Source organism: Silene latifolia, chromosome 1 (assembly GCF_048544455.1).
Source record: "Silene latifolia isolate original U9 population chromosome 1, ASM4854445v1, whole genome shotgun sequence".
NCBI lineage: Eukaryota > Viridiplantae > Streptophyta > Magnoliopsida > Caryophyllales > Caryophyllaceae > Silene > Silene latifolia.
Window position 1 is genome coordinate 143,600,257 of NC_133526.1, and position 12,195 is coordinate 143,612,451.

A 12,195-nucleotide genomic window follows, 5' to 3' on the forward strand; every position below is an offset into this window, starting at 1 on the left:
ATTGAGTAATGGAGTCCACTTCATGCTTTCCTCCTCTAGTAGCCTTGCGAGGTCTACTATATTGTGAGTTATGGACCTCCATTTCCTCAATCTTGTTCTAAGTTTGATTGTCATCAACTTCGGTGAACATTCCATTTGATCCCATGTTGAGAATGTTCCTTGAATCTTCATAAAGACCGTTCCAAAATTGTTGTACCAAGAACCACTCACTAAGTCCATGGTGAGGACATGAGCGACAAATTCCCTTGAACCGCTCCCAAGCTTCATACAAAGATTCTTCATCCCTTTGCTTAAAACCCGTAATTTGAGCTCTTAGCATGTTAGTCTTTTCCGGTGGATAGAACTTTTTGTAGAAAGCTAGAGCCAACTTCTTCCAAGAATCAATTCCGAGAGCAGCCTTATCAAGGCCTTTCAACCATTGTTTCGCGGTGCCAATTAGAGAAAAAGGGAATAAGACCCATCGAATTTGGTCTTTAGTTACACCGGTTTGAGAAATCGCATCACAATAGTCACAAAAGGTTTCCATATGAGAATGAGGGTCTTCACTAGGCATCCCCCCAAATTGGCTTCTTTCGACTAATTGGATAAATGCGGATTTGGCAATAAAATTTCCGGTTAGATGTTGTGGTGTGGGAGTACCATTGGGTAGGTTCTCCTCGGTGGGTACGGAATGTGATGAAAGCTTAGGCATTGTGGGTTGATTTTGTGTTGTATTTTGTGTTGGGTTCTCATCACCTTCTCTTGCAAAAGGGTTGATGAACTCAATAGTTGGTTGAATATCTACAACCTCACTAATACCTCTCAAATTTCTCCTAGCAAGTCTTCTATTGGTTGTCAAAGTTCTTTCAATTTCACAATCAAAAGGTAACAAATCAGCTTGTGACCTTCCAGACATGCAAAATATCAAACAACTCGAAAACAATTAGAACAAACCTTGAGGAGTTTTACTTCCCCAAGGCAAAGAAAGATACAACTAATAACAATATAAGAAAATCTAAATCAAGTTAACACCATCCCCGGCAACGGCGCCATTTTTGGTCGGATCACAAAGATGTTTTCGGTAACTTGTCGTTAGGAGCACCTAGACCAAAACACAATTTATAACTTCACAAACAACTCTACAATTAGTAAATAGGCAAGTAAAGGTCGGATCCCAAGGGACGGGAATTGAGATGAGATTTCTATTGCAACTAGTGGTGTCTTAGGGGTGTCAAAATTTGGGTTGATGTAGAAGGTCACTAAACTAAATAGCAATGAAAGTAAACAAGTAAGATGAATTAAAAGGGTTGTAAACAATTGATAAAAAGCACTAGGGTGTCATGGGGTCATAGAGGAATCATGGGAATTGATCATACAAACATGTTCTCAAATTATAAGCAAGCAATTATTGTTGTGATGGATTGAGTTTGGTTATATCTTACAATCCTAGGAAAGTTTGGGTCCCGGAGCCGAATCGATTAGATTGTACAACACCTACAAGTCGACTTAGTCTTCCCTACTCAACAACATGCATGGTCTAATGAGACTCGAGTTGGTTTATGTCTTACAAGTCTCATTGAAAAGATAGGTGATGGGTAAAAAATGTAAGGATTCATAGGCTTGCATTTCATCAAACATAACATGTGCATGAGTTGAGATCAAAACAAGCAAGCAAATAAACCATGAAAGCATATTAATTTAAGCATGAATCATTCCCCATGTTGGTTTCCCCTAATTACCCATTAACCCTAGCTAGGTGACTACTCACTCATTATCATGTTGAACATGCTAGCAAGGTTGTCAATCATACTAACAAAGTGAAACATGATGAATAAATGAAAGTAATTAACAATAATTAAAAAGGGATTAAGAGAATTATACCTACTAATGATTCCAATAATAAAGCAAGAATAAAAGAAGTACTTGATGCTTGATTGAGAGGTTGTCAATCTCCCAATAATAACCCAAATAATCTTCAATTACCCAAAATAAAGGATGAACAAAAGAGAGATAAAGGAAATAAAACTTGTATTAAAACATGAGTAATTGTTGATTACAAAACTAAAGAGAGATTTGATTGATATTAACTACACTAAAGATTGCAAAAAAGAACATGCTCTTCCAAGTAGACTAATGGGGTATTTATAGTGGAAATTAGGTGGATGCATTAGGGTTAACTAAGGGCTTAAATGACGATTAAGTCCCTACTTAAGGAAACGCCGGTATTTTTAGAAGGATGGGCATCTTTCTTGAAGCTTGAAGAAACGAATTTGCGCGCCTTGGAATCCGTGCGTCTTAGGCACGGACGGCCGGATTCGAGGGTCTCTGCCGGGCGTCTTTGGGAGAAGACAGGCGTCTTCGGTAGTCTTGCCGGGCATCTTTGGGAGAAGACGCACGGATTGTGAAGGTGGAGGACGGGCGTCTTGACAATCCGCACGGATTCTTTGCTCGATCTTGCTTCTTCTTCTTTTCTTCCCTTTTCTTCATAAAATCCTTGGGGATTTCCTTGGGGATGCAAGGATCTTTCCTCATCATTGCCCATCTACTATAGTATGTACAAAGGCCTTCTAATCTTGTCTCTCCTTGATGCTTGGTCATTGAATTCAATCAATTTAGTCTCATTTTGCCATGAAAATGCAAGGTTTGCACTCCTTTCCTACCAAGGACACAAAACCTCAAAGAATATGCAAAACAAAGAACTAAAGACAATAAATGACCCAAATATGCACTAAAAAGCATGGGAACAAGGCTAATTTGGGGACTAAATATGCTCTAATTATGGTCACATCAAGGGGATGTGCACATTAATGGGACAGGGTTATCGCTCGGTATGATGAGCGGGGATTTGGTGGGTACGGCTGCGGTCCCCCACTGGCAGGGCTGGTTCAGTGGACAGTCGGTGACGGAGATTGATTAGAGTGGGTGATTGTGTGTGACTGTTTGAGCTGTGTTGTTTACTGTACTGTTGGTTATATAAATTGTGTGATTAGTACTGACCCCGTTTAATGTTTTAAAAACTGTGGTGATCCATTCGGGGATGGTGAGCAGTTATTGAGCAGGTATGAGTCGAGTTACTGGGATAGCTGGGATTTGCCACAGTCAGATGATAGAAGTCTTCCGCTGTAGCTAGTAGTTTAATAAACATTTCAGTTAGCTGATTCGACAGTTGGTTTGAGAACATGTATTCGTATTTTGGTTTTGGTTTCGAGATTGTAACCTTTCACTAAAGTATTTCTATTTAAATGTTGTTTCATTATTGTTTATTTGGTTATCATTGCCTCGGGGAACCGAGATGGTAGCATCCTTATACCTGAGTGGTCCTGGTAAGGCACTTGGAGTATGGGGGTGTTACAGGGGGGGGAGATAAGAGGAAAGATTGCTTCTTAAACTTTTCTTTGTTGAAGGAGAATTAAATTGTCTTCGATAAGAGAGACGAGGATCCATATCATTTGGAGTAAAGATTGGTGTTTCATGGAGGTGAATGTGATTTATGACTTCTTAGATGTAAAACGTGGCAGAAAGGTAGTGATAGTGGTAGTGGATTGGAGGTTGTTTCATGTAGTAAGAACTAATCATGTACAGTGGCTGATGTTTTATTTTGCGGGTAAATTAGTGGGGTGGAAGGAGGGTGCATTTGTGGAGGGTGATGAGTTTAACGAGGATAGTGATAATAAATAAATAAGGTTATTTATCAGCAAAATATCACTTTCATTAAAACATATAGGTAACCTGAATAATAACAAAAAAACCTCAAAAGATCATACTGATAAACTTAATCTTGACCCCATCAATCCAAATTAAAGTAAAATCTTAATTCTAACAACATTATCGAGAGCAAGGGTTAGTTTCCATTGGCTTGTGGATTTTCTTGAAGTAGGGGTTTAGTTTTTTCACTTGGTTGGATAAATTTGAGAGAAGTTTCGAACACAATGATCGATCTTTCAAGGGATAAGATTGTTTTAGATCATGTGTGTAAATAGGGAAGAAAAATAGGGGTCTGCATGAAGGATTTTGTTTCAAATGAGAAGATGGGGGCCAAGACTATTGTTATAGGGGTGGTCATAAGCAGCCACAGCCATGTAGTATTGCGTTGGAATTTGGTTCACATTCAAAGGTACGTCTATAGTTTGACCGAGAGATATGACATTTAACTACCTGTAAATGTTTTTACGTAACTACCATTTGACCCAACAATGATTAAATTATGGTTATTATTCTAAAGAAGGAGATTTGTTGCATCATTGAGTTGATTATGCAAAGTAGATATTATTGTTTTCCTTGACCAATTGAAAAACAAATATGTATTAATGAACAAAATATAAAAACTCTCAGTTCCAAGTATCATATATATAAACTTCATATTGGTTTCATTTTCCTAAAAAAACAACATTATCGAGAGCAAGAGTTAGTTTCCATTGGATGGTGGATTTTTCTAGAAGTAGGGGTTTAGTTTTTCACTTGGTTGGATAAATTTGAGATAAGTTTCGGAGACAAAGATCCATCTTTCAAGGGATTAGATTGTTTTAGATCATGTGTGTGAATAGGGAAGAAAAATAGGGGTCTGCGTGAAAGATTTTGTTTCAAATAAGAAGATGGGGTCCAAGACTATTGCTATAGGGGGTGTCATAAGCAGCCCTAGCCATGTAGTATTGCGTCGGAATTTGGTTCACATTGAAATGTACATCTATAGTTTGACCGGGAGATGTAACATTCTAACTACCTCTAAATGTTTTTACATAATTACAATTTGATCCAACAATGATTAAATTATGGTTGTTATTCGAAATAAGGAGATTTGCTGCATCATTGAGTTGATTATGCAGAGTAGATATTATTGTTTTTCTTGACCAATTGAAAAACAAACAGGTATTAATGAACAAATTCTAAAAACTATTGGTCCAAGTATCATATATATAATCTTCATATTGGTTTTATTTTCCTAAAAAAAGTATTATATTAATCAAATACTCTTTTATTCTTATGTCAATATTATGTTAACGGGAATTATTTGTTGGTCATGCGGCATACATAAAATCTTAGACATGAACGATGTACTATATGTCTATATTTCATTTTATTGTGAAATTTATCACACATTATTTTAATAACTGTGCAACGCACGGGCAAGAAAACTAGTAGTCACTATTTATGTCATTTTTATATCTAAAAATCATAAATCATGCAAAATAAAGCCATTTTATCTCAAAATTTACATACAGTGTGTAAATATTGCATGTGACAACATACTAAAATTTCATGGTCATTAACGAAGTCTAACCATTTTTAGCCAAAATACCTCTATTTAATCAATTTTTATCATGTAAAAATCATAAAACATGCAATATAAAACCATTTTATACGATATTTTACAAACAATGTGTAAAATATGCATGTGAGGTCATGTAAAGATTTCAAGGTCAGAATCATAGTCTAACTAATTTTAGCATTTTAAGTGACATTTTATTCAATAAAATGTAATAAAAATCATATTAAAGAGCAATAAAATACCATAAATCATCAAAATGACCTAAAATCAATTTAGGACCAGAATGTTATTCACGCAAAAATTTCGTGGCCTTATCATCATAAATCACAAAATACAAGTTTTATATGTTAACATTTTAACTCGGAAAAACTAAACCGATTATGCATGCAACAACTCTTACTCTGATACCAATTATAAGATTCATTAATCTCTTATTAGACACTTCTAATAACTATAAGTCTATTAGTTAAGTCATAAACTAAAAGGATCTTATGCATACAAAACAAAAGGATACAAAGTAAGAAGAAATCGATTAATCTTACATTGAGAGCCGAATGGATTATACTAATCGGTCTCCTACCAATTAGTCTTCTTAAGTAAATCCAAGTGCTCCAACAAAACCCTTAGATTCAATAGTAGATCTACTCCTCAAGGATTGTACCAAGGAAATCACTCTTAATACAAGTACTAATTTAGTTACTAGGAATTAGTATTTGTGTCCTTAAATTAATATTATAAGATTACTACTTCTAGTAATAGAGGAATAATATTAGAGATTTGTGAGATTTATTTTCTAGTGTGTTCAACAACAAAACCTAGAGAGATAAGTTATTAACAAGGTAATAATCTTATATGAATGAAAAATCAAGAAAAATAAGAAGAGAAAACTTCTCATCTTTTCTTAGGGTGGCCGGGTAGGTTGGGGGGAGAGTGCCCAATGCATGCACACATTTGTTCTTCTCAAGAGTTTAGGTATGCAAACCTATCATTAGTAGGTTATGATTATGTTTTCATTTAATTAAATAAACAAAACACAATTAACTCCTATAATCCCATTTACATGGCACGCCCATTTAAAATGGGTCCATTTTAAGTTTGTTAAATGTTAATTTGTGTAGTGTGACATATTGGATATGTTACTAGACATGAAATTTAAATAATGCATTTTTAACTTATTAAAAATCATTATATAAACAAAATAAATCACATACAAAAATTAACTAGTAATTCACAATTACAATTACTTAAAATGGGTCATAGAATTATAAATCACAACTACTTGTATTTATAATAAACCATTCATTCTTATTTTAATTGTTTCATAAACAATAAATAAACCTTAAGTAATAAAACAATTTAATTACTTAGTGTGAATCTTATTTAATCAAATTACAATAAGATACGTAATTTTACTCACAAAATAATTTGTCAATTTTAAGGAATTAATTAACTTGTATCAATCATACAATTAATTAATTAATCAATTAAGAATATTTCCCTAGAGGTATGACCTTAAGGGATCAACTGACACTACAAGAAAAAGGCTTATTTGCAACGGACGAGTCCGTTGCAAAAAAGCATAAATCCGTCGCTTAAATACATTTTGCAACGGACAGTCGTCGCAAAGAGGTGCGTTACTTAACCGTCGTTGCAAATGACAATTTTTGCAACGGATCTGCGTCGCATAGTATTTTGCAACGGATGTGTACCTTTTGCAACAAAAATGGTAGTTGCTTAAATAAGGTCCACCTGGCAGCCATCGGGCCAATTATGCGACGGACATCCGTTGCAAAAATGGTTTTTTCCGTTGCATTACATTAGCAAAAGTCAACAAATTGACTATTTTGATTAATGGATATGTGACACCCCGCGATAAAGCGGAAAATATAACTAATAAATTATTGCGGAAATTAGTGGGATTTTAAAAACTTTTAAGTTACTAGTTAAAGGTTAACACGCGGGTGCCACTAACGAAAAGGAACAAATACTAAAATAGACAAATATAGGTTATTACAACCCAAGTCTAGAAAGCGGGGAAAAGATATCCCACGAATAAACAAATAAAAGGTTTCTAAATTAGAAACTAAGGTCCAAGGGTTTAGTTCTCGCTAGCCCACACGTCTTCCCCACGTAAGCATCTTCAAAACCTGTCATTCATGTAAACATGAACGCCACAATCGATGGGGGGAGTAACTCAAGGTTCTCCCAGCCACAATATGTCGAAATGCAGGTAACAAACAACACTTAATCAAACATATTAATCATGCAACATATACTAACAATAAGGAATAAGGAAATATAATGAACAATCATGGTGAAACAGGCATAATACTTCCTTAGTAGAATAGGCATGGTGCATGAGGATGAATATGCAATCAAGGAAATAGAATCACCAAGTCAACCCACTCATGTGGACACGACTCAACAAGTGTAAGACATATACTTAGTATGAACTCAAACAAGACAAACCCTCTAGACTCCAACCTCTTGGTAGGACGACGATCATAATACGGTCCTAGTCTAAACCTGGCCAGACTCTCGGGATGGACGACACCCGATTCGACACACGATACCAAATCGTATCCAAGACTCGAAACATGGTACACCTAACCGTGCCCGGAAGTCGAGTAACCCCAAATCGGAACCTTGTCACCTAACCGTGACCCCCGGTCCGAAGAGGCGGAAGGAAAAATAGCCCAACTCGAAAACAATGGCACCTAACCGTGACCCAATGTCCGAGGGCAAATAAATAAGGAATGTCAAGTAGTCACACAATGTAAAATGTCACACTTGAGTCACAATAAGAGTAAGAATGATCATGCAAACATCATATGACCCGGGATCACTAATGTCACATTCATACTTATGGCTTGCATCTCACCATAAGTACGGATGGGAACACCAATCCCGACGATCATATCGCAACTAGAGGGCTTATAGCTCACCCCTAGTATCCGATAGGACCGAGACTCTCACAACAGAACAATACAAGGCATTATCAAGAATGTGACTCTTACAAGTACTTGTAATAAATATCTCATACTTGTATTATATTAATGAATGTTCCATTTTATAATTTTACATGTTTGTTAAATAAAATATAACTAGTGATAATGAATAATTTATGGTATGTGGAAATTTACGAAATGCAAACAAACCAATACAAGTGACAAATTGAGCCCAAGCATACGAGGGTAGTGAGCCCAAAAGGGTACAAGAATAGGGGTTCAACTTGTTATAAGAATTTGAGTCCTAAAAATATAAGAACTCGAGTCCAAGTATTTTAAGAATTCGGGTCCAAAACCAAGTAGTGAAGAGTCCAAAAAAATAATGAGGAGAATGGTGAGCCCAACCAAAAAAAGGAAAAGCCGAGATCACAATTCCCCCACCCCAAAATTATAAACGGCATTCAGCCCAACATTCATCAACTTGTGAACCCATCAAAAATTCTTACGCAAACATGTATATGCCTAGACACAACTATACCATTCCTTATATTAGCCAAATACATCCCCTGCATCTTCAATTTTCCTACCGTCATTGCAAACGAGAAACCAAACATTACTACCCGACCAAAACGAAATCAACAAAGACATATTCCGGACGAAAAGAAAAGGAAAAATAACGAGTGCATATAGGTAAAGTATGAGCATGAGAGTTCGGGTAAGGGAAAACAGTCCCGAGAGACAGAGGTATCCGCCACAAAACAGGGGTAGGGCGACAACATTCACAGCATAAACAAGTTCCTAACAGTCCATTTTGAACCCGACTCAAGACTGACCTTGAGGGTAGCATTAGGACGGAAGTTTGCCTGACTAAGCTGGGGTTAGCACTGTTAAAATCTATCACATACACAGACCAAAAAAAACCAGCAAGAAGACGCGAAATTGTTCGAAGGGACAACGAATATTCGAGTCACATTCAGACTCTTAACCGGCTATTCACATGAGGACAAGCCATGAAAGCCACCAAGTGACCATGAAAACCCATAACAAGTTTTGCAAAACCAACTCCATACATGAGGAATATAATAAAGACTTAAACTTTTGCGAATAACACAGAAAAGTCAAGTAATGAGTCGAGTTTCCCGACGTTTGTCGAGTAACCTATCACCGTTACCTGTTTATGAGCTCTTAAACGTCCAAGGAACCATCCAAGGGTGATCCTAAACCCAAAATAGAAGAGATTAGCTCCAAAAACTGCATCCTTGAAAGACGGCCGAGATGAAACCGGATGAAAGCTTGGCTCTTTTTTATATAGGAAGAAGGAGGATGAGGAGGGGAAGCTAATGGTGCAAGAATTATGGAATTTGGTTAAGAAATAAGGGAGAGATCTTGGTTTGGTTGAGACGAAAATGGCGTACGGAGGAGCTCTGTGTTCATTGTTGTTGCTGTGCTTGTTTCCAGGAAGAAGAAAGAAAGGAATGAAAGGAGTGTGGGGTTGGGGACACGCGCAAAACAAACATCAACAATAATAATATATAATAATAATAATAATAATAATAATATATAATAATGATAATAGTAGATATTTTGAAGGTAGAGTGTGGGGTGGATAGGATATGTGTTGTCGACATACGATTGGTCCGTTTTAAGATAAGATTCTCAAATAAAATGTGACGGTCTAATGTTAGACGGGATTTAAGACAGAGATTATTATTATTACAGTCATTATTATTATCCGACCAAAAATACGTATACATATATTATTATATAAATCATGCCTTTAAGATATAGTTTAATCGTACGTATTTTATATAAACGAGCTTTTATATATTATTTTTATAAAAATCGTGCTTGACATTAAATTTATTAAATTGAGTAATTCAAAAATATATAATAAAGTGATTAAACGGTTTAATAAATTTTAAACGTCAAAATGGGAAATTCGTGGGTGTTACAATCACCCCACCTTTTAAAAGTTTCGTCCTCGAAACTTGAAAGTAGAAAGGAAAGGTTATATAAAATAAAACTGGAATTGGAATCGGTAACCAAAACTTTTAAAGGTTACTTATCGCAGGAATCAAATCCTTTCAAAAGGTTCAAATAAAATTTTCCGACAGAACCAGATTCTCATCAAAGGAACGGAAGTGCTCTCGTTACGTATTCAAGAACATCACATTCCAAATCAAAGATAAGGTCAAAAGGCAAATCTTTGCATAAATCAAAATCTCAAAACACTTTCAAAAACATTAATGAAGAGTTTTCAAAAGTATAAGTCTCATTCATGGAACGAAATTGCTCTTGTCGTGCACACAAGAACGCTAACTTTCCAAGTCAAAGACAGATTTAAACCAAAAATCAATCGCCGACAAGCGTAGAACAAGTTATCAAACGTCTCCAATAACGAGTTCTAACATCCGATCAACGACAAAATCAGAAGAAAGAGGTAATTTACTCAAACTTTCTTTTGTAAAAGCCAAAATAGAAATGAAGGTTTCACCTTTAAACTCGAAAGGGAGTCAAATTTCTGAAAATGTAATCTTAAACTTTGACAAAGAAATCACAAATAGATCAAAGTTGACAGAAATTGGTTAAAATATAAAGAAATACCAGGTTTGGCAATTAAAATCATGATGAATGAGTTTATACTCAAGGAATGAATAGGGAACAAAAATCAAATTTTCATTTTCAAATCTTTAAAATAGGTAAGGTTCCGCAAAAGTAACGTAAACTTTCAACAACGAAACAAAAATGGTAGCTTGAAAGTTTAGACATTGTATAAAATGAAAGGCAATTTAGACAACATAAATAAAAAGTAAGCTAAGAGAGTCCAAACTTAACCAACAAAGAGAGCTATGAAGAACCTTATAGGGTAAGAATTGAAGTCAGGTCAACAAGGATGTCAAAGGTAAAGTTTCACAGGTTACGAGTATCGAATTTAAAGGAGGAGCATGATGAAGCGAAGAAGAGAGGTATGAACGGTAACGCTTATGCTCAAAGAAGAAAGGAAATTAGACAACAAGGAAACGCCAGGTACTCACATCTCAAACAACAATGTCATCCTGAACGGTTCCGAAAACTTCCTAACCACAAAACTCATAACCACTTAACTCCCAAGGATTTCCTCAAAACACTTACACACTTACTCCTATGCTATTCCGTGGGTCAAGGTACTCCACCGCAATTGTGATTCCATAACTCTCAAATATAAATCATCTACCAACGATTTCCACGAGACAAGATCAAAACTACTAAAAGAGTTACACTCATAACCAACTATCGACCACTAGGAGTTCTCACTATGGAAAAATCCTTAATCAAAGATCATAATCCCAAGTTCTTTATACATTTCTAACACTCCAAACAAAATCTTATTCACACCCGAATTCACAAGCATAGATGATCACATTCCCCAAATTATAAAGATCACCAACCAAAAAGATAAATAGGTATCTCATACGAATTTTCCTACTCAACCTAACTTAAGTTCTACTAATACAACTCCGACGAAAACAAGACTCACAAAGAATCCTCAAGGAGCATCTCACTCAATCTACAACGTAGCCAACAATGCCATCACTCCACTAAGGAAACAAGAGTAATAACCAGGTCGTCAGAAATGATAGGAAATTTCAAAGGGATACATGAACATGACGAGATGTGAAATTAAAGGAGTCAAATAATAAAGATAAGTAGTTAACACCAAGAAGAGATATTAGAATTAGGGAGGTATTCAAGACAAGGAAAAGACAAGGAAATAACGAGTAAACTTTTATACTTAAGAATTAAATCCAACCAAGGTATGAACAAAGGGGAGGAAAACGATTAATGACACGAAGGGGGATTTCAAGGTTTAAACCACACGCTTCCTAAGACTTAAAGTTCTCTCTAACAAGGTCATGTCTATTAGGGTATTGTACCTTCATAACAAAACGACCAAATCCCAAAACAAGGGTCAAGGTAAAATAAACGCTCGCTTAAGGGTTGATAAATCGGTTAGATACCTCT

At 35.7% G+C, this 12,195-nt stretch overlaps 1 non-coding gene across 1 annotated transcript; it reads left to right on the forward strand.

Annotated features, from left to right (window-relative positions):
* The first annotated feature begins 212 nt into the window (after positions 1–212).
* LOC141625533 (small nucleolar RNA R71) lies at positions 213–319 on the forward strand. The gene has a single exon (XR_012535311.1). It is a non-coding gene; the product is annotated as a small nucleolar RNA R71 (small nucleolar RNA).
* Positions 320–12,195: the final 11,876 nt, after the last annotated feature.